A 24,248-nucleotide genomic window follows, 5' to 3' on the forward strand; every position below is an offset into this window, starting at 1 on the left:
ATATTGACTGTAGTTCCTTGTGCTATACAGTAGGCCCTTGTAGTTTATTTTACTTATAGAAATGTATATCTGTGAATCCCAAATTCCTAATTTATCCCTCTTCACCCCTGCCTTTAATAACCATATGTTTGTTTTCTATGATGGTAGGTCTGTTTCTGTTTTGTAAATATATTCATTTATATTATCTTTTTAAGATTCCACATTTATGTGATATCAAAGGATATTTGACTCTGTTTCACTAAGAATAATGATCTCTTGCTCCATCCATCCATGTTGTTACAAATGACATTACTTCATTCTCTTATGGCTGAATATTTCATTGTGTATATATATATATATATACACACTCATTGCATCTTCTTTATCCATACATCTGTTGATGGACATTTAGGATGTTTCCATGCGTTGGCTCTTGTTTTAAATAGCACTTCTATTTACATTGTGGTGCATGTATCTTTTCATATTAGAGTTTTCATTTTTTTTGGATATATGCCCAGGAGTGGGCTTGCTGGATCACATGGTAACTCTATTTTTAGCTTCTAAGGAATCTCCATACTGTTCTCCTTAGTGGCTGTACCAATTTACATCCCTGCCAACAGTGTTAGGAGATTTCCTTTTTTTCCCACATGATGATGAGTGGTTTTATTTCCTTCTTTGCTTCTCAGACTTTCTAAGTCACTGTTTCATTTTTACAATCAGAACTAATACCTATTCTTTGAAAAAAAGATAAATATTTCTTCTGGGGTGAAATTTTACTTCTATGTCTGAAGCTGTTTTGCTTAGTGAAATATCTAACCTTCTTAACTTAGTATTCAGTTCTACCTATGATAGAGTAATTTAAATAGCAACATGATAACAATAATCGTTCAGTTCAGTTCAGTTCAGTCACTCAGTTGTATCTGACTCTTTGTGACCCCATGAACCACAGCACACCAGGCCTCCCTGTCCATCACCAACTCCCGGAGTCCACCCAAACCCATGTCCATTGAGTCAGTGATGCCATCCAACCATCTTATCCTCTGTCGTCCCCTTCTCCTCCTGCCCTGAATCTTTCCCAGCATCAGGGTTCTTTTCAAATGAGTCAGCTTTTCGCATCAGGTAGCCAAAGTATTGGAGTTTCAGCATCAACATCAGTCCTTCAAATGAACACCCAGGACTGATCTCCTTTAGGATGGACTGGTTGGATCTCCTTGCAGTCCAAGGGACTCTCAAGAGGCTTCTCCGACACCACAGTTCAAAAGCATCAATTCTTCTGCGCTCAGCTTTCTTTATAGTCCAACTCTCACATCCGTACACGATCACTGGAAAAACCATAGTCTTGACTAGACGGACCTTTGTTGACAAAGTAATGTCTCTGCTTTTTAATATGCTGTATAGGTTGGTCATACCTTTCCTTCGAAGGGGGAAGCATCTTTTAATTTCATGGCTGCAGTCACCATCTGCAGTGATTTTGGAGCCCCAAAAAATAAAGTCAGCCACTGTTTCCACTGTTTCCCCATCTACTTGTCATGAAGTGATGGGACCAGATGCCATGAACTTAGTTTTCTGAATGTTGAGTTTTAAGCCAACTTTTCATTCTCTTCTTTCACTTTCATCAAGAGGCTCTTTAGTTCTTCTTCACTTCCTGCCATAAGGATGGTGTCATCTGCGTATTTGAGGTTATTGATATTTCTCCCAGCAATCTTGATTCCAACTTGTGCTTCCTCCAGCCCAGCATTTCTCATGATGTACTCTGCATGGAAGTTAAATAAGCAGGGTGACATACAGCCTTGACACTCCTTTTCCTATTTGGAACCAGTCTGTTGTTCCATGTCCAGTTCTAACTGTTGCTTCCTGACCTGCATATAGATTTCTCAAGAGGCAGGTCAGGTGGTCTGTATTCCCATCTCTTTCAGAATTTTCCACAGTTTATTGTGATCCACACAGTCAAAGGCTTTGGCATAGTCAATAAAGCAGAAATAGATGTTTTTTCTGGAACTCTCTTGCTTTTTTGATGCTCCAGTAGATGTTGGCAATTTGATCTCTGGTTCTTCTCTTTTCTAAAACCAGCTTGAACATCTGAAAGTTCACAGTTCACATATTGCTGAAGCCTTGCTTAGAAAATTTTAAGCATCACTTTACTAGCTTGTGAGATGAGTGCAATTGTGTGGTATTTTGAGCATTTTTTGGCATTGTCTTTCTTTTGGATTGGAATGAAAACTGACCTTTTCCAGTCCTATGGCCACTACTGAGTTTTCCCAATTTGCTGCAATATTGAGTGCAGCACTTTCACAGCATCATCTTTTAGGATTTGAAAGAGCTCAACTGGAATTTCATCACCTCCACTAGCTTTGTTCGTAGTGATGCTTTCTAAGGCTCACTTCACATTCCAGGATGTCTGGCTCTAGGTAAATGATCACACCATCGTGATTATCTGGGTCGTGAAGATCGTTTTTTGTATAGTTCTTCTGTATATTCTTGCCACCTCTTCTTAATATCTTCTGCTTATGTTAGGTCCCTACCATTTTCGTCCTTTATTGAGCCCATCTTTGCATGAAATATTCCCTTTGTATCTCTAATTTTCTTGAAGAGATCTCTTGTCTTTCCCATTCTATTGTTTTCCTCTATTTCTTTGCATTAACTGCTGAGGAAGGCTTTCTTATCTCTCCTTTCTATTCTTTGAAAATCTTCATTCAGATGGCTATATCTTTCCTTTTTTCCATTGCTTTTCACTTCCCTTCTTTTCACAGCTATTTGTAAGGCCTCTCAGACAGCCATTTTGCTTTTTTGCATTTCTTTTTCTTGGGGATGGTGTTGATTCCTGTCTCCTGTACAGTGTTACGAACCTCTTTCCACAGTTCATCAGGCACTGTGTCTGTCAGATCTAGTCCCTTAAATCTATTTCTCACTTCTACTGTATAAGTCATGAGGGATTTGATTTAGGTCATACCTGAATGGTCTAGTGGTTTCCTCTACTTTCTTCATTTTCAGTCTGAATTTGTCAATAAGGACTTCATGATTTGAGCCACAGTCAGCTCCTGGTCTTGTTTTTGCTGACTGTATAGAGCTTCTCCATCTTTGGCTGCAAAGAATATAATCAATCTGATTTCGGTGTTGGCCATCTAGTGATCTCCATGCGTAGAGTCTTCTCTTGTGTTGTTGGAAGAGGGCGTTTGCTATGACCAGTACGTTCTCTTTGCAGAACTCTACTGGGCTTTGCCCTGCTTCATTCTGTACTCCAAGGCCAAATTTGCCTGTTACTCCAGGTGTTTCTTGACTTCCTACTTTTGCATTCCAGTCCCCTCTAAGGAAAAGGACGTCTTTTTTTGGGTGTTATTTCTAGAAGGTCTTGTAGGTCTTCATAGAACTGTTTAAATTCAGCTTCTTCAGCGTTACTGGTCGGGGCATAGACTTGGTAGATGCCATTTATTGAGTTCTATTCCGTGAGTGCTTCCCAGGTGCTGCAGTGGGAAAGAACCCACCTGCCAATGCAGGAGATGCAAGAGACATGGGTTGATCTCTGTGTCTGGAAGATCCCCTAGAGGAGGAAATGGCAACACACTCCAGTGTTCTTGCCTGGTAAGTCGCATGGACAGTGGAGACTGGCGGGCTACAGCTGGTGGGGTTGCAAAGTCAGGCGTGACTGAGCACACACACGACATACACAGCAACTGTGTCAAGCTGACTGTTAAGAGTTTTTCATGAATGGCCTCTTTCAGTCCTCCCTATTAGAATACCAGGTAGCTAATCCTCTCATTTTACAAATCAGAAAACTGAGAGCTGAGTGTGCAAAAACCCACAATAGTCACTTATTAGCAGCATCAGCTATTGAACCAAAGTCTGTCAGACTCTAAGGCTGACATTTGTGACAACTGTGATACACTAACTGTGATAAGTTTCCCATATTCCTGTCCAGTCATTGTCTCTCTTCCTTATTCACATTCTATCCCTCAGCCACATCACGTGCCTCATCATTTCCTGAAAGTGTTTTGTGTGTTGGATTCTTTGCAGTTTATTTCTTCTTAATCAGTTCTATGAAGCTTCTGCTCAAAAACCCCATCTTTTAAGATCCTCCACCTCCATCTCAATGAGATAAGTATCTCCTTATTTTATCATAGCTTAAATTTAGTTTTTATTGTTATATTTCTCTTATTCTAATACGTACCATCTTTTACAGTTTAATTTTTCCTAAACCTTGATAGTAAGCAACTTGAAGGTAGAAAATATGTTTTATTTGCTTCCTATATTTAATAGTGCATTTACATATTTAAAAAATCAATGTTTGATTAATTAAATCCTATTGAGTGACTGATGGAGTAATTGACTACTCTCTCCTTTGTGCTGATTTTGTCCTAAGCATTTGAGTAAAATCAGGGAATTTTTTAGTTAAACAAAGCCTGTCCCTCAGGGGTCAATTCTGTCAGATCAGTGACTTCAGTTACACTTGAGGTTATTCATAAAAGAGCTCTTATTTATGGGAGAATAAAGTGCATCTCTTGGCCTGACTGAATTTTGCTCTTTTTTGTTGGTGATGGTGCTAGTGGTGGCTTCTTCCTCTTTTGATCTTCTTTGAGTTAGTACATATTAAACACAGTTGGGGTCAAATAGCCACTAAGATTCATGCAAGTTCTAGGCAGAAATTAAACTCCAGGGACCAAATGGCAGGTAAGTTCATAAAAATTCTAGGCATAAATTAAAAACCAAGTTGGCATGAGATAATATTTTGTACAATATTCTTTTGTAAATTCTTTTGGTATTTTCTTACCTTTACATGAGTTCTTTTGTAAAGGGGACTAATGAAAGGTGTAAGTTTATGTCTAAGCAAGAGATCAAGACAGTGATTTCTGAGCAAGAGAAAACAAACTTTTTTGTCAGTCAAATATTTAGGCATATAGATATATTGCATCATAGAAGTTAGAGTTGTTTGAATTTTCATGAATGTTTTATGTCTCTTTTGCTTAATGTCTACTAAATGGGAGAAGAAAGGTGACTGTTAACATTCTCGTCTGGTTCTCTTCCTTCACCGATGGAGAGTCTAAGAGGTCCAGAGCTAAATTTCGCTGTCTGATTATTCAGTGATTGTTCACAGAGTCCTTCCTTGTAGTGTAGGGAAAGTCTTTTCAAGGATGGAACCACTTACTACAACTAGCGATGATGCAGAAGATATGGGAGATTCTTGTTGTCATTATTTATACTGAAGCCATTGCTGAATTCTCAGTTTTAGATGTTAAAATTTTTTGACTCTTACCCTACTGTATTCTGCTAGGACTATTTGGGACAAAGGGTTCTGCTCTAATCTTTGGTCTTTAGAATATTTTCAGAAATGAGTTAATAAAATGATCAGGTAAAGGTAGTTCTGAGCAGACAGTAGGCACTCAGTACTTATTTATTTTTGACAGTTACTGCTTCATTTCTTAAAACTCTATATTTTATTTTTTCATTTTTCATTTTAAAATTTATTTTAGTTTGCTATTTTTAATTGGAGGATAATTGTTTTACAATGTTGTGTTGGTTTCTGCTGTACAGCAACATGAATCAGCTATAAGTATACATATATCACCTCCTTCTTGAGCCTCTTTCCCACCCTCACGTCCTATCTCACCTCTCTAGATCCTCACAGAGTACCAAGCCGAGTTCCCTGTGCTAAACAGATGCTTCCTACGAGCTATTTTACACGTAGTAGTATATATATGTCCATGCTGTCTCAGTTCATCCCTCTCCTTCCTCTCTGTGTCCACAAGTCCATTCTATATGTCTCTATCTCTATTGCTGCCCTGCAAAAAGTTCCTCAGCACCATTCTTCTAGATTGCATATACATGCGTTACTATATGATACTTGTTTTTCTCTTTCTGACTTACTTTGTTCTGTGTAACAGGCTCTAGATCCATCGACCTCAGTACAACTGATTCAAATTCATTCCTTTTTATGGCTGAGCAATAGGCCATTGCATATATGCACCACAGCTTCTTTATCTGTTCATTTACTGATGGGCATCTACGTTGCTTCCATGTCCTAGCTATCACTCTGTATGTTTTATTCAGGCCTGGCTCTCTTTGGAGTCAGCCTGTTTATCACCTGGTTTCTGATTTAGGAGCTTGGAAGGGTAAGAGAAGTTCTGAGTAGTATAAGAATGCTAAAATCCGGTCAAATGCAGGTGCATTAAGTTTGCAGGCTTTGCCTCACAGAATCTGAGTTCTGCCTATCAATAGCATTTGTTGACCTCTGGTTGTATACAGAGCATTCTTCAAGGAATCACAAGAAGGTTTCTGCCAGTCTTTTCTATTTTAAAATTGTAAATAACTATTCATACTAAATGCCAGGAAGACAAACACTAAACTAGCTTAGGTTAAAACTGCTGCAGTCCTAGTAGCTCAGACGGTGAAGTGTTGGCCTGCAATACAGGAGACCTGGGTTCGATCCCTGGGTCGGGAAGATCCCCTGGAGAAGGAAATGGCAACCCACTCCAGTACTCTTGCCTGGAGAATCCCATGGGCGGAGGAGCCTGGTGGGTTAAAACTAGCTTGGGTTTAGACCAGCTCAAGTGCAAAGGTGGGGCTATAGCAAGAGTGGTATAGTCTTAAATGCACTAACAATATGGGCAAGGGGGAAAACTGGACCTCAGAGACAAGTTGGTGGTAAACTCACATTTGCTAACAGACTCTTCTTCTGTCTTGTGTCTGCTTGTCATGGAGTATTGAGTTTATTCTTTTACTGCTGGCCAGTTTTCTTTACAATGTCTGCAAGTTTGGGTACCAGTAGCTCTCACATTCTTCACCTCCCAATTTTACCTCTAGAGAGACTATCCCTTTCTCTTATTTCCAGTTTGAAAAATCTGGAGGGAAGCTCTACTTGGGCCAAATGCTTATTCCTGGATAAAGCACTTTTCTGTCATCCCTGCTCAAATTAAAGGATAGGGGACAAGGAGAAGAATGCCGAGAAAAGAAAGATGTCCATTAGGTAAGCAATAAGGACTTAATAATATTAGGTATCATTTCTGGAGTGTGGTGTTCCTGATACTGACCTAAATAAGCACTTCCTTACAGCATCTCTTTGACACCATGGGGTTGGTTTGTAAGCAGATAGTTTCTTCCTTTTACAGATAAAGGGGAGGCAGATTATACCCCACTCCCTACAGTGGCATGGCTTGTGAATGACTCAGCCAGGGTTGGAATCCGTATCAGTCTGACTCCCAGGCTTGAGTTTAGGACCACTCACTGGACAGAGTGTCATGTGGTCATCCAGTGAAACTTCGAGCAGTGTCCACAAGGCACACACTTAATGTTTTTCTTCAGCACAGCGGTGTTGGACAGCCAGTCAGGCTGAGCTTCTTGCCATCAGTAGCCACCATGCCAGTGGTTGAGGACCTGAAGACCACCATGTATCCTGTCTTGAAGTGTTAGGAGGCAGCCAGTGTGGGCCCAGAAGCCCCTGCTTGGCCTGAACGCTGTCTTCCCTTCCTCTGAATCATGAATAACCTTTAACTGAGATCAGAGTTCTGTAACCTTTGCCATCTGTTGTCAAGTCACATTCTCAGATGCAGTCTTATTTCAGGCAAGCCTGTTCCCATTCTGCCCCTAATTCTACATGTTTTTCTCTTCAACAGACATCAGACATCAAGACACCCTCTCACATAGCAGCATCTAGCTGCTATATGCTATATGCTGCTGTATTTATTCATTCTACATAAATCCTCCCAGTTCTTGTTCCTTCTCTTATTTGTAAGCAGATTTCCCATCTTTTAAACTGTATTCTGTGCCTCTTCTATTTTCGCCTTTAGCTGAAATTGAATCTTACTTCAGGTCTTGATTATTTTTTGGCTCTCTCTCTTTTTGTTCCTAGACTCCCAATCAATTGCTGTTTCTCTTCCTTCCCCCTCATAACCATAAGTTCATTCTCTATGTCTGAGTTTCTACTTTTTAAATAAGTTCATTCGTATCATTGTTTTAAAGATTCCACAAATAAGCAATATCATATGATACTGTCTTTCTCTGACTTACTTCACTTAGAATGACAATCTTCAGGTTGTTGCAAATGGCATTATTTCGTTCCTTTTTATGGCAGAGTAATATTCCATTGTATATGTATGTACCACCTCTTCTTTATCCATTCCTCTGTCAGTGGACATGTAGGTGTCTTCCGTGTCTTGGCTATTGTAAATAGTGCTGCAGTGAACCCTGAGGTGTATATATCCATCTGAGGCTGTTTCTCTCAGTCATTCTCATCTCTCTCCCTTTCCTACCTGCTAAGAGTGGCCATCTAAACTACTCACCATTCCGTCACCTTGGCTTTCTTGCTGTAGTCTCCCACCACACCTGCTGAGTTGGCACTTCTGGACAAGACATGACTGTTCTCTTGTTTCCATGAGGTAAATTGGTCCTAGAGAAAATCACAGTAAGTGCAGAGTGTCATGTCTCATCTGGGTCTTCAGTAGGTCCCTCACATCCTTATATTTCTCCTAAGTCAGCTCCTTATCCAGTTATCTTCAGAGATGGCACCAAACCTGAACACTCTTTACATCCCTTGTTAGTCTCTGAGTGTTTGTAGGGACATGCCCTCACTTTTAGCCACATTGAATTCAGGCCTGTAGGTGTGGATTGCCTTTATTTCACAGCCTCCCAACCTACCAATGACTCTTTATCCACACTCATCATTGTCTTTCTTTTGTAGTCTTAACGGATGAGGCTTTTTTTCCTCAGTATATCCCTCCCTTTTTCCCCTCAAACTCACCTACTTCTGTGTTCTCAGGAATTGGTCTCTAGAAGCCTCTGTCCCCATTCTACCCGGAAGTTGGCTTGTTGCCATGAAATCCATAGACAGGCTTAATTCTTACTCATACTGAACAATAACAGTATTCCTAACCTTTGATCCTATTCTATTATTCTTTATCTGTCCTCCTCATATAGATTTCTCAGGAGAGCTGTCAACATCTGGTATTACCTCATCATCACTTTCTACTCACTTTTCCAGCTCATGTTTTTCTAGGTTCTATTCCCACCAGGCTACTGAAATTTCCCTTTGGAATCTCATCAGTGTCCTCCCAATTTGGTCCTTGTACATCAAAGCCTCCCAATCACACTCCTGCTACCTCCACATTCATTTTGCTATCATTGTTCATGTATCTACTTTTTAAATGCCTGTCTTAGGTTTCTTCTTTTGCCTACTCTTCATACACTCTCTTAGATAATATAATCTCTTCTTTGTATATTTGTTGCTCTCCAATGTACATCACCACTGCTCTTGGAAATAAAATTATTTTTTTGTATCTTTTTATGTATGTTTCTCAGACTCTCTGATAAATACCTCTACTTGTATGAGCCCAGGCACCTCCTACTCTCTGTGTCTAAAATTGACCTTTTAAGCTTGTCTCAATAAAGTGGCTTTTCTTCCTTTTAAAAAATATTTTATTTTAGTTGTAGTAGCATTACCCAGTTACCTCAAGGAGTCCAGGAATTTATTTATTTATCTTATGCCCTATATTCAACTCTTCACTGTTGTGCTATGCACAGTTGCTTAGTCATGTCCAACTCTTTGTGACCCCATGGGCTATAACCTGCCAGACTCCTCTGTCCATGGCATTTCCCAAGCAAAAATACTGGAGTGGGTTGCCATTTTCTTCAGGGTATCTTCATGACCCAGGAATTGAACCTGGTTCTCCTGCTTGGCAGGCAGTTTCTTTACCACGGAGCCACCAAGGAAACCCATTGTTATGGGTTAGGGAAATACAAATGATTTTCCTTAAACTGTCCACAAAACACAGTGAAATAGATCATAATTTGAAATGCATTGCTCTGCAAATGTGGAAATGACATGTGCTCAAATGAAGTATATAATAATAGGTTAATAATCAGTAGCATGTGTTGAGAGTTAACTGTATGCAAGACTCTGGAGTGTGGTCAGCTGTGCATGTTTACACTTATTCTTTCAGTACTGAGACATTCACGCAGCTGCCCCTTCTCACAGACGAGGGAGCTTGAGTTTCACAGAGGTTGGTTAACTTCTGCCATCCTAGAAACTGTCAGGAAGTCAGGCTGGAATACAAGTTGAAATCCAAAGCCAAAACTTTTAAAACTGTGTTTTCTTCCCTCTAGATATCTTCTGAGTCTCTCATTCTCTTCTTCTTAGCATGTTCTATAGAACAGCTTTTGCTTCTTGTGTCTGCTTATTTATAATAAAATTGGCACAACACATTAATAGGAGAATGCTAGCAGTAATTTAGCTGTGCCTCACTTTTCTCTCTTTGACTACATTTCTGTCTTTCTAATTGGATGTCTTCATCATATGGTGACACTATCTATGAACAGTTGTCCTCAAAGGTAAGCATTATATCAACTCAGATAATTTAAAAAAAAAACACACATTTTTTTTTTAATGCTGGTTTTTACTCTAGGATAGTGTCTGTATTCACCTGCCTTTTTGAGTCAATATTTGAGGTGAATGACAGTTGTATTACTCTATAGAGAAGCCAGTTTTTATTCCCTAATTATTGTGTTGTCCTGAAAAGTGTTAATATCATTCACTCAGTTGTGTCTGACTCTTTGCAACCCCATGGACTATAGCCCACCAGGCTCTCCCCATGGACTATATAGCCCACCAGGTTCCTCTGCCCATGGAATTCTCCAGAGAAGAATACTGGAGTGAGTGGTTGTTCCCTTCTCCAGGAGATCTTCCTGACCCAGGGATTGGACTTGGGTCTCCTGCACTGCAGGCAGATTCTTTACTGTCTGAAAATGGACAAGTAAATGATTAAATAGAAACACCTTCATAAAAGTTCAACACTGCTATCATGAAACTACTATTTTTTTAAAATATTTTTGAGACTATCAAAAGGCCAAATTTATACTTTTTGCTAACAACAGAATTTCAAAGCATGATCAAAGCATGATCAAACCTGATTATTACGCAGAAAACTGGGAAATCAGAAGCAGCAGACTTTAGGCACAGACAGAAAAATAATAAGACAAGCTTAGGCTTTAGGGTAAGAAAATGTTTTAAAATACATTCAGATGAGAGGACAACATATATCTGTTTTGTGAAATCCCTTGTCTTTCTTTCCATTTTGTAGATACGATGGAAAAAAAAAAAAGAGTAAATTAACCTGTAGCAGTTTGAGTACTTCTTACATCATTCACCTTCTCTGAAGGGTATGTTTTATTAGAAATGGAATGATTATTCAGTGTTTTAGCTGTGTTAGACTTTGGGGGTGCTCCCCAGATGTATGGTGCTCACTGAGAGCCTATGTTTGGACTGCAGGGCGGGGAAATCCTGGCCAGAGGGGCTGTGCCGAACTCTTTCACATAGTTCCCATTACTAAGGAAACCACTCGTTTTGTTTGAACATGCTCTGAATAGATGTCTCATTTGAAGTCTAGTGCTCAAACCATGAGGATTGCATTATGGAGCTGAGAAAGAAATGAGGGGAACAAAAATGCTTGAAAATGCCGCCAAGCATTCACAAAGCCTCATACTGTAATAACATTCCACGAAACAGAAGGTGCATTTATTTTTGCTGTATTCCAAGTTATTTTGGTGTCATAAAAGCAAATTCCTTTGCCTGCTCATGTAATCAGAATAAGCAAAGCAGATGTTCTTCTGACCTATTCTTAATCTCTGCTCTTGTTAGGATCTCACTCAGAAGTGTGACACTTAGCACAGGAAGGACAAAATATGGATTTTCATATTAATCTAGATTTGCTCCATTGTGCCTTGGAACTAAATGGTGTAGTGCTGTCTCTGTGCCAATAAACACATGTTCAGAGTCAGACCTCAGAATTTGCAGCCTCCCAATTGCCACTGCTAAATGCAGAATGGCTACTGCAAACTGGTGCTTGGTGTTCTTTAATGAGCCTCCCATTCAGAGTCTGTGTGACAAAATACTGCTTCTAGAAGTCCTCCTGCTCCCTTCTCTAGCTTCTGGCAACTCATAGCAAAGAGACTAGCTCCAGTTGAAAAATCAGATGGTCTTCTTTCTTCTTTACCCTGGAAAGTAGGGTTTATGAGACTTTGCAGTATAATCTTTATCATCCTACTTTCTATTCTTTGATAAAGGGTATTTATTTTCTTCAGTGTATGTCAAGCGCTGTACAGGCATCCTCACCAGAGGTTGCCACCTTTAAACCCATAAAGTCAAGAGCCATCATGATAGGGAAAGAAAAAGTTAGTCGCTCAGTCATGCTCAACTCTTTGAGACCCCATGGACTGTAGCCCACCAGGCTGCTATGTCCATGGGATTTGTCCAGACAAGGATACTGCAGTGGGTTACCATTTCCTTCTCCAGGGGATCTTCCTGACCCAGGGATGGAACCCGGGTCTCCTGCACTGAGGCAGATTTTTTACTGACTGAGCTATCAGGAAGTCCATTACTACAGGGAAGAGAGGCATTATTATCTTCATTTTTCAGTTCCTTTAAGCCGTTTAGCAAACAAGAGATATATCAATACATCAACTAATCCACAAATGCAGAAATTAGCACTTATTTATAGATTCCTTGCCATTTTACTGTTTTGCTCATGCTCATAGCAGGAAGATAACATATCTGCCTGACAGTCAGTGACTGAATGAAGTATTAGACTTGGAGCCTCAAGTTTTAATTTTGCATTGTGGATACAGGTTGGTAAGGCCTCTCCTTAGAATACCAGTGTGACAAAGAGATTCTCACAAGACCTAGAACTTGGCATGTACAGGTTTATTTGCTTACTAATCATGCAAAAAGCCAACAGCATTGTTAAAAGTTCTTTTTTTTTTTTTTTAAGATCTTCTTTTTCCTCAGATCATGCATGTTTACTAAACATGTATTTAGAGTAGATGTCATTTGCAGATTTCCTGCCTGACCAAGCTTAAGAAATACCAATAAACTGAGTTATTTCTAGAATTCAGTTGCATGACAACACCACATAAAAGACCCTAGATTTGAAAGAAAACTTATTCTTGTAAAAGTACGTAAGTACTTATTATATCAATAATCTCCTCGCTGATTCTGATTATGAACATTCAATTCATTTTGAAATGAACAGCCTGAAGCTGCCATTTGTTTCTGATCTGAGGTGCCTATAGAGTATTTACTCGGGGTGTGTGTTTAGCACTAGCTGTTGTGGCTACTGACAAGACAAATTCTAATACTCAGACTTATTAGAAGTTTGTTTTCAAGATGAATATACACTAGGTTCCTTATAGTTTATCCCCTCAAGGTTTGGCAGAGATCAGCATGTAGGCATCTTCCTATTTTTGATATTCAGCATGAGGCCTGGCATATAGTAAGCATCCAGTTGAGGAGATTGAACTGAGTTGTCTGATATGAGAAAAATACAGCAAACTCAGCATTTTAAAATGACTCTTAGCCTAGCCTAATTGAGTGTGAAGTGAAGGAAACATCGAATGTTTAACTTGATTTAACATTGAGCTTAATAAAGTCTAATTTTTCCATGGCCCTTTAATCACCCATAGTCCTTTTTGAAATATTTTTTTCTGTGAATATAAGAGTGATAAAATTTCACTGGAAGTATTCAATCAGATCTGTCCTACAGCCTTTGCTTTGTTTCAAGCCTACATAGTTATATTTGTATTTCATTCTCTTAATGGGAGAATTCTCAAAATGTCTCCAGGTACTGCAAATCATCAGATATTCATTATAATTCTGTTTCTGCCTGCAGCAATATATTTGCAGTCTGTTGTAACAATCATACATTTCAATTAATACCAAGAATCATTTTATTTGGAGAAGAAAGTCCTTTTTAGAAGACTTAAACTTGTTAGTAGACCAAAGAGATTTTAATTTGAACAAGAATGGAGAATTTACCATTACGTAGTAGTGATTTTAACAATAACTATGATTTGGTAAAGTTAGAAGCTCATTTTGTAATTTCTTTTAGGGAATCTTTACTATGCATCTTCAGCCATACATTTTGAATCATGAAGTATTTTATATATAATTTAGGAAGTTAAGACCCAAGTCAAAACTTATCTTACCAGGACAGATAACATTGTGAGAGTGATTAAAATATAGTGAATTTAAATATAAGTAAATACCCATCCATACAATGTTGTTTTTTGAAAGAGTGAATTTAGAAAAAAACTTACTGCAATATTTAACTCAATGAAACTTGTATTGATTCCTTACTCCTTTTATATTATTTAACTGAATATATATCTTTGTTTAAGGTTGTTTATTAACAAAAGAGCTCAGGTTTATTTTAGAAAATTTGGAAAATTTGGAAAGGATCAAGAAGAGAGTAAAACCTTTTGCCATCAAAGGAGGTATATACTTTTGCATACTTTTGGTCATATTTTTGTTCTTATGTATTAGAAAATATTCCAGTTTTAAAAATTATATAAACATAGAATAACTTATATAAAAATTATATAAAAATAAAATAATCTTTTTTATTTTAAGCACATATATTAATATCATACAGATGACCCATTCCCCAAATACTGCTGCTACTGCTAAGTTGCTTCAGTCATGTCTTCCCTGAATACTAGATATTTGTTAAAATCTTTTCATTGTTTTATATTGTAAATAATGCTGTGGTAAACATCACAGGGTAGGCAAAACCAATACAATATTGTAAAGTAAAAAAAAAAAAAAAAAGAAACACTGAATGAGGCAAACACTTAAATAAATAAACATCACAGGGGAGAAGGAAGTGGCAACTAGTATTCTCGCCTAGAGAGTCCCATGGACAGGAGATCCTGGTATGCTGCCATCCATGGGGTCACAAGGAGTCAGACACAACTGAGCGACTGAGCACAAACACACGCAAACATCCCAGGATAGGATTGCTATAAGTGGCTTTTCAGCTGCAGGTTTTAGTCATTCTAATACTCTTGATATGTATCATAGCTAACTTTTCTGAAACCACACACAACAATGTGTGAGTCTCCTTCCTACCATGCCCTTGTTAGCATTCATTAATTTATTGACTCAGAAAATATATTTGAACACCAAGGTATTGTTCTAGATGCTGGGAATACAGAGGTGAAAAGTCACTGATTTTAGGAATTTTATTTGTTGGGGAGATTTAAGAAGTAGATGATAAACAGGCAATGACAAATATGCAAGTATGTAACATGTTGATTTCAGAGATTGGTATCCATAGTTTTTTCAAAGTTAAAGCCCAATAATAGCATGGTGAATAACAAAGAAGGACATCTAATATACATTCTTGAAGGTGCTCCCTCTGAGAAGGTGACATTTGTTAAATGTTAAAAGGAAGGTCAGGCCCCAGTGTTTCAGGAAGAATAACAGTACATGCAAAGGTCCCAAGACATGAATGTTAATGTGTCTTAGGGACAGAAAAAGCCGAGTGCACCTAAGTGTAATGAAAAAAAAAAAAAAAAAGGAAGTGGTAGGACATCATGTCCAAACGGCACCCTGAAATGAGATCATTCATGGGCTTACAAACTGTGTCAAGGAAGTTAGATTTGGATTGTAATGGGCAGCCATTAAATGGTTTTATTAGAGGAGCGATATTACTGGATTTATCATTTTTATGCACTGCTTCAAAAATAACAAAGGTACTACACAGACAGTTAGAGCGAAATAGGAGTTAAGGGGTGAAACAGATGCTAAGGCTTGACTTCCATGATAGCTGAGTAGTGGCGAGAGATGGTAGGATTCCAGAGATATTTGAAATTTACACATGAAAAAGACTGCTGACTAATTGTGTGTAAAGGATATAGGAAAAGATGATTTACACAAGACTCCTACATTGTGTTGTCACTGTCTTGGTGGACAGGTGGTGATGATATTAAGGGAGATGTGAGATTCTGCAGGAAGAACAGGGTGCCCCATCCCCAGAGTTCTGTTTGGCCTGCATAATGAAAATAGAAGCATAGTGTTGCACAATGCTTAAAATGCTTTCATATTTTGCTTGACTATGTAAGGCAAAAAACAAAAACAAAAAAACTTTGCCATCATTGAGTCGACTCATTCACTTCCCTGAAGGAAGATTATAATTTTTCACAGAATGAATTCTGAAAAGTAGTCAGTACAATATTCATCTCTGTCTTTATATAAATAATTATGCAGTGAGCAGAAGAAACAGTTAGTACAAAGGCTCTAAGGTGTGGATTTCTAGATGAATATGACAAGCTAGACTTTCATTTTGAAATAAAGATTTCCCTGATTCCATCTGAGCCCAGGTGTCTCAGCCCATGTCATTTTCCTCAAGTTGAAGAAAGAATATCCACTCTTCTGTAGAATCAGAAGGAAGAAAAATAAGATGTCATGGAAGGAAAATTAAAGCTTTTTATTTGGCCTAGTCTGAGGATTTGTGAGAAGAAAAGAAGGGAGAGAGATGAGAGTAAGGTGATTGGAGAAATGTCTTTCAACATGTCTTCCTAGAGATGGATGAATGCATTAAGTAAATAAAATCATTGCTTCTATCTCTGGTGAAGAACCACACGTCTGCTCTCCTGTCACTCTTAACACTGAGCCAGAACAATCCAGCCACGCCAAATAGTCAGCCAAAAGGTTTCACTTTCCTGAACCACAGGAGCTGGGTCGAGACACAGTGGCCTGGTGGCTGGAGTCCATACAGCAGAGGCTGGGCTGGTACCTGAGCTCCACATTGGATAGAGAACAAGCCAGTCATTCTGGAGTTTGCCACTAGTGTAACCTGGGTTGAGGATGATTGGGCTACACAGAACTGCCAGGCTCTGAGCAAAATGGTGGAGACGAAAATCAAAATACCAAGCCAAACTAACCAACCACAATCTCACAAACATTGTAATAATCATAGATTGAAGCTCAGAGCATCGGCAGAGTGAATCACTTAAGGATCTGGTTAAAATGCAGCTCCTGATTCAGTAGGGCTGGAGAGGAGACTGGGGCTGTGTATCTTAAACAAGCTCCCAGGGGACATCAATGCTGCTTGTGCAAAGACCACATTTTGAGGAGCAAGGAGCTAGAACATAAGAAGGATTATCAAGAAAGCCAATGGACCCCTCCCTCCAGTGTCATGAGGGTGGATATTTGAAGTGTTATTTTCTCTCCCTGGGGCGAAATTAAATATTATCTGAAGGCTCTCCCAAACTATCAGACTAGGCCAAGTTTAAACAAGGTAGCATATTTTGTTCATTTGATATTCTTATAGCCAGTAGGTACAAGGCTGGGGAGAACAATTTCATTGGCTATAAATAAAAGCAAAGTATTCATTTGTTTTTTTTCTCTGTGTATTCCAGAATAGTGAGGTAGGCTAGGATTATCTTTTACCTAGATAATAATCTTCATCACAATTTTGGATGTGTGAACCTGGAGCCCAGAGGAGAGAGCAGAGTTGAAGAGGTAAATTTGGAAGTCATCCACATATCCTTAGATGAAACCTCCTGGGGAAAGAGTGTACAGAGACAGACATCCAGAGATCTGACCTGAGGCCCTCTATCATTTAGTGTGAACCATAGGTGGAATAGTTGCTAAGGGAGGAGAGGGGACAAATGGCAAGAAGGAAGCCAGAAGAGCTCAGTGTTAGGGAAACCCAAGAAGAATGGAGTGGCTAGCTGTGTTAATGCTCATGTGATTTTGAGGGTTATGAAAACAAAATATTGATCATGAGATTTGGTCCCTACAAGTAGAGATTTATGATGGTATATTAAGAATTTTTTTAAGAGTTTGAAAGTAAGCTGTTTAAAAATATAGCTACTAGAATATTCTGCTCCTATTAGAATCTAAATTCTAGAAAACACTGCCTTATAGCCATGGTCTCACTTCCTGACTTGCTGTGATCTTCATTCCATTCTATTTGGTTTTTTATTTTGGTCTTTCCATTGAATTGTTATCAGTCACTTGTATTTGCCCCAGAAATCCCCCAGATTTCTTTTTTCTTACAAATTTTCTATGAATAAATTTTCTCAAGAATTTCAGCATCTGTTTTTTTTTTTTTTTAATTGTAGTAAAAAGTACTACAAAGCTACATCGAAATTTGTTATGTGCTTACTGTCTTGGTCAGGACCAGAAATGGAAGGAAAACTAACCATTCAAATGTTTCTGGAAGCAAACAAACATCGTATTTTTAAGAAAACTTAAGACTCTGTCACCTTCTTCTTTTGTAATCAATGCTCATTAGCAAGAACATTAGAATGTTGATTCCCAACAGTGTCTGTATGGATGAAATCTCCATGAGCCAACTTCCCTTTCCAAAGTGTGCTACATATTGTTGAGAGAATTCTAGATAATTGGCAGAGGAACAAGCATTTAGACAGAACTGTGTCCCAAAATGAGAGAACTAAAGATTTGCTTCATGGGACCATGTATTTTCCATGGGACTGGGATTAACTGGATTTTGGTCTGAACCTTAAGAAATAAAGCTCTTTTAGCTTTGTTAAAATAAACCTTGCTTTGAAAGATTATTGGACGTGTAGTGTTTATGAAAAGCAAGTCAGTATTCTATAAATTTTCTTAGACATTTAAAGTAGTAATCAGCTAACAGAAAGACTGAACTGTTCTATGAGGTATCATGGTAGATGGAGAGATGAAAGGTCAGGCAATTAAAAGACCAGGTTGCTTACTCTCACTCTGGCCTCAATTTACTGTATTAGTTTGGGTAGGACATTCAACCTTTTTGAACCCTGTGCTTTATCTCCAAAATGAGAGAATTAAACCTGGTTGTCTCTGAGGTCCCTTTCAGCTCTGTTGTTTATTGAGACAATAGTTCAACAGTCAAAGTCATTAGGTAGAATCTAGGAAGTGTTTTCTGTACAAAAGTTCTTGCCATTTGAGTGGTTGGTTATCAGAGATTGGTTATTGTACAGGGTCCTAAGGAGAGGCCAAAGCCGGGCTAGGAAATACTTATGTCCTTACACATGATAATATATGCCAAATAACAGCATTTTTCTATTTTCCTCATGCAGAAGCCAAAGGTTAATAACTAAAGAAGGTTGGTGCACAGACCATTGGAAATAAGTATTATCTCCCTCAGTGGCAAATTTTGCAACATAATTGGTAACATGATTATTAATAAGCATTTCAGGATGACCTATATTTCAGCAAACAACAGTTAACGGAAGATATTAATACCTCTCAAGAGGATGGTGGAACCCCGAAATTTGAGCCTCCTAAAAGTGAACCTCAAATAATAGTGGAAATGATGCCATGAGGAATAATCTTGCACTGGCAAGTGGACAGACTTGATAAATAGGATTTCTCATTTCTGTTTGCCATGCTTCTAAGAAGAAAATGGCAGTGAAGTGATAGTATGGCTGAGAACATAGTCTTTGATTGGAACAAGTATATAGGCTTGAATGAAAACAAACTTACTTCAAAAATATAATTTTAAAAAATTTAGTTTTTAATTTAAAAAAAATCAAACTTATAGAGAAATCACAAGAATATTACAGTGAATTCCCAAACACTCACAACAATTAATAGCATCTTTGTGTGTTTGCTTGATCTTTCTCTCTCTCTCTCTATGTGTGTATGTATATATATAGACAACACACATATTGTCATTTTTATTGCTATCATTATTGCTGACCTACATAAAAATTAATTGTAGATATGATGACTCTTTAGTGTTAAGTTCTAAGAAATTTTATCTTATATAATCCTACAACAGCTGTCCAATTCAGGATTTTTGACAACAGAACAATACTATTATCAAATGTATAGTTTGATATTTGATAATATTAAATGTATAATATTCAATTTTCATCAGTTGGTCTAACAGTTTTCTTGATAGCCATTCTTAATTAAGAATCCAACTGAGCATCACATGTTGCCTTTAGTTGTTACGTTTCATTGAACTGGTTTTCATGACACTGACATTTTTTGAATTTTGTATGCAGTCCCTTAATTTTGGTTTTCCTAACATTTATTCATGATTGAACTGAGGTTTTGCATTTGAAAGTAATACAGCCTTAGCACGTCGTATCAGGAAGTAAACAATGTCAGTTTGCTTCAGTTTTAATGATGTCAAGGATGATCCCTTAGCAAAGGCAGTGTCTGCTAGGTTTATCCACTGTAGTATTAACTTTTTTTGATATTAGGTAATATGTTTTCGTTGTCAAATAATGTATTCATTGTCAACTCATGCAGTAGGTTTAGCATTCAGTGATGATTCTTGCCTGAAAGAGAAAAGTAAAAGTGAAAGTCGCTCAGTCGTGTCTGACTCTGCAACTTCATGGACTACATAGGCCATGGAATTCTCCAGCCCAGAATACTAGGATACTGGAGTGGGTAACTCTTCCCTTCTCCAGGGAATCTTCCCTACCCTGGGATCGAACCCAGGTCTTCGGCATTGCAGGTAGATTCTTTACCAGCTGAGCTACCAGGGAAGCCCAGTAGTAGCTCTAATTGAATATGGGGGGCCCATAGTATATTTATTAGTTGGCATCCTCATATAATGAATAGCTTTATATTTTCTCTCTTTTTGTTTAGTACCAATAAGGACTAATGGATTCATCTTCCTCTGAGTGAGTCGTAACCATCATTATTCATTGAGATTCTTCCATTGTCCCAGACTTGGCAGTGGACAATATTTCCTTTTAAAATTCTTTCATTCATTTGTAATAACCCCATCATTTTTTATGGACTCTTGACATCAGCAAAGTCTTGGGAAGTCTGCTATAAACTTAGAAAAAGAAGTGAAATTTATATAACATAAAATTAACCATTTTCAAGTATAAGTGGCATTTCGTGCCTTCATGGTGTTATACAACTACCACCTCCATCAAATTCCAAAACATTTTCTGTGCTCCAAAAGAAAACCCTATACCCATTAAGTAACCACTCCTTGTTCTCCCTTTTTCTAGCTCTCAGCAACCACCAGTCTACTTTCTGTTTCTATGAATTTACCTTTCTGGAAATAGTCTGGATATTCCATACAAAGGAAATTATACAGTATGTGACCTTTTCATGTTGGTTTCTCTCACTTAATATATTTTTTCTAGGCTCATTCTCATTGTAGGAGGTATCAGCACTTTTTATGATTATTCAACCTTAAAATGTTATTCAACATTCTATTGTATGCATATCTACATTTTGTTTATTCATTCATACACTAATTGGCGTTTGGATTTTTTCTACCTTTTGGGTATTGTGAATAGTGCTGCTATGAACATTCATGTACAAGTATTTGTTTGAATACCTATTTTCAGTTTTGGAGGGTATACACCTAGGAGCAGAATTGCAGGGTTACCTGTCATTCAGTATTTAACTTTTTAAGGAACCACCAAACTGTTTTTCACAGCTGCTATACTAGTTTACACTTCCACTAGCTGAGGGTTACAGTTTCTCTACATCCTTGCCAATGCTTATTTCCAGTTTTTAAATTCTCACCATTCTAGTGGATGTGAAGTAATATCTTACAGTTTTGATTTGTATTTCTTTAAGCCCGATTATTTTAAGTACCTATGCTTCTTAACCAGTTGTATATCTTCTCTGAAGAAATGTCTATTGATGTTCTTTGCCAGTTTTTGACATGAGTTGTTTGGTTTTTTGTTGTAAATTTGTAAATGTTCTTTATATGATATGAACTTTTAGTAATACTGTACATAGCATCATTTACTTAGAAACTAAGAAGTACAAATGTTTTTAAACTCATGATTTTTTCTGATATGAAATTTAAGTTGAGAGAATTGAATTAACAGTAGTGTAAGAAAAAGGTTAAAAAGGTAATCCTTTTTAATTACTTAACTGAAATTCAAATATATGTCTATGTATATACATAACTATGAAATGAAGGTTTATTCTATCTGGGGATTAGTTAAAATATTATATGATATGCCTGCTGTCCATGGCTCCTTCAGTGTAGCTGTAATGGTGCAGCAGAGAATTTTGGGTTCCGCAGTGAATCAGGAGTCCAAACTCATCAGGGAAAATCACTTTACACTCAGTATTTACCCAATGAGGCTCAATGTGACAGACTTGTAAAGTTTAGTTTGCAAAAACAACTTACTCTGGCTAAGTTTTGATGACCCAATTTTCTTATCTTCTTGGTAAAAATTTTCCAATCACCAGTTCCTTTCTTATCAGATAATATTTTTTACTTAACAACAATAAAACAGCAGTTTTTTCTAGCTAGCATCTCCATGCATGATTACTTCCCTAAACTAGTATCCATCAACTGAATACCAATCACTATTTGTCGTGACAGTTATCAGCAGTGCAGCCTTGGGACATACTGCTTTAAACTTTGGTGGCATGTTTTGCAGCATGTCAATTGCTATCATTTTCAGATGCCAAGGCTGCCTTTTGAGGTGGAGCCTGCAACCCTTTACAGTTTTGTGGTGCTCCTGGTTTTTTTCCAATAGAATTCCTAACTTTCTTTATAAACTGGTCAACCACTTGTAAAAGAATGAAACTAGATCACTTCCTAACACCGCACACAAAAATAAACTCAAAATGGATTAAAGATCTAAATGTAAGATCAGAAAGTATAAAACTCCTAGAGGAGAACATAGGCAAAACACTCTCAGACATAAATCACAGCAGGATCCTCTATGATCCACCTCCCAGAATTCTGGAAATAAAAGCAAAAATAAACAAATGGGATCTAATTAAAATTAAAAGCTTCTGCACAACAAAGGAAACTATAAGCAAGGTGAAAAGACAGCCTTCTGAATGGGAGAAAATAATAGCAAATGAAGCAACTGACAAACGACTAATCTCAAAAATATACAAGCAACTTATGCAGCTCAATTCCAGAAAAATAAATGACCCAATCAAAAAATGGGCCAAAGAACTAAATAGACATTTCTCCAAAGAAGACATACGGATGGCTAACAAACACATGAAAAGATGCTCAACATCACTCATTATTAGAGAAATGCAAATCAAAACCACAATGAGGTACCACTTCACACCAGTCAGAATGGCTGCAATCCAAAAGTCTATAAGCAATAAATGCTGGAGAGGGTGTGGAGAAAAGGGAACCCTCCTACACTGTTGGTGGGAATGCAAACTAGTACAGCCACTATGGAGAACAGTGTGGAGATTCCTTAAAAAATTGCAAATAGAACTGCCTTATGACCCAGCAATCCCACTTCTGGGCATACACACCGAGGAAACCAGAATTGAAAGAGACACATGTACCCCAATGTTCATCGCAGCACTGTTTATAATAGCCAGGACATGGAAACAACCTAGATGTCCATCAGCAGATGAATGGATAAGAAAGCTGTGGTACATATACACAATGGAGTATTACTCAGCCATTAAAAAGAATTCATTTGAATCAGTTCTGATGAGATGGATGAAACTGGAGCCGATTATACAGAGTGAAGTAAGCCAGAAAGAAAAACACCAATACAGTATACTAACACATATATATGGAATTTAGGAAGATGGCAATGACGACCCTGTATGCAAGACAGGGAAAGAGACACAGATGTGTATAACGGACTTTTGGACTCAGAGGGAGAGGGAGAGGGTGGGATGATTTGGGAGAATGACAGTCTAACATGTATACTATCATGTAAGAATTGAATCGCCAGTCTATGTCTGACGCAGGATGCAGCATGCTTGGGGCTGGTGCATGGGGATGACCCAGAGAGATGTTATGGGGAGGGAGGTGGGAGGGGGGTTCATGTTTGGGAATGCATGTAAGAATTAAAGATTTTAAAATTTAAAAAAATAATAATAAAAAATAAAAAAATAAAAGAAAATGTAGACTTCATAGCTTGTCAGCAAACATAAAAAAAAAAAAACAAAAACAAAAAACAAAGTTCCTTTGGACTTTACCCTTGGCAGGTGTTTTTCTCACTCTAGTTTTACATCTAGTTTTATATTTCTGACAAAAAATGTGACTCACTGTTGCTAAGAACTGTTTACCTTTCAACCTATAAATCTGTGTTGTGAAGTTCCAGATAATATTTATTACCTCATTTCTGTTATCTAGGAAACTGTCTTTGGAGAAGGGTAGGGATGGCAGAGATCCTGGTTGTGAAAGTTCCAGTATAACTGTACTAGAGATGGAAGCATCACTTGTTTCATGATATATTTGCAAGTAAAAAATAACTTTTGGGGGGACAATGTCCTGTCTTTGGCCCTGGAAACTGGCTTAATTGTCTATTCTGGACAGATCTGAAGAGAGTCCGGTGATCGTTTCTTTGAAATTTGTGTGGTCTTTCCACCTTAGCAATTTCTGCAGGAAGGAAACCAATTCTAGGTGACCCCATCTCCATTAGGCATCTGGGCCCTATGTGGTGATTGGTTGGGGATTAGTGAGAAGTACAACAAAGGTCCCAGGAGAATCATTGTTTTGTATACTTATACGTTTAGAATCTACGTGCTACTTAAACTGGTGAATATAATCATCAGTGTTCATTATAATTATTAA

The 24,248-nt window shown here is 37.8% G+C and overlaps 1 protein-coding gene across 6 annotated transcripts in view; it reads left to right on the forward strand.

The window, feature by feature from the left end:
- IMMP2L (inner mitochondrial membrane peptidase subunit 2) overlaps positions 1 to 24,248 on the forward strand; it is a 958,934-nt gene that overhangs the window by 493,195 nt on the left and 441,491 nt on the right. The window contains exon 6 of one of the 6 annotated variants that reach the window (XM_042248579.2): positions 1 to 19,236. This exon is cut by the window's left edge and continues 21,765 nt beyond it. The exons of the other annotated variants lie outside the window; for them this stretch is intronic. The gene's annotated coding sequence lies outside the window, so the exon portion shown is untranslated. Of the gene's footprint in view, positions 19,237 to 24,248 lie in introns of those variants that run through there. 6 annotated transcript variants of the gene reach the window in all.

Source organism: Ovis aries, chromosome 4, assembly GCF_016772045.2.
Source record: "Ovis aries strain OAR_USU_Benz2616 breed Rambouillet chromosome 4, ARS-UI_Ramb_v3.0, whole genome shotgun sequence".
NCBI classification, from domain to species: domain Eukaryota; kingdom Metazoa; phylum Chordata; class Mammalia; order Artiodactyla; family Bovidae; genus Ovis; species Ovis aries.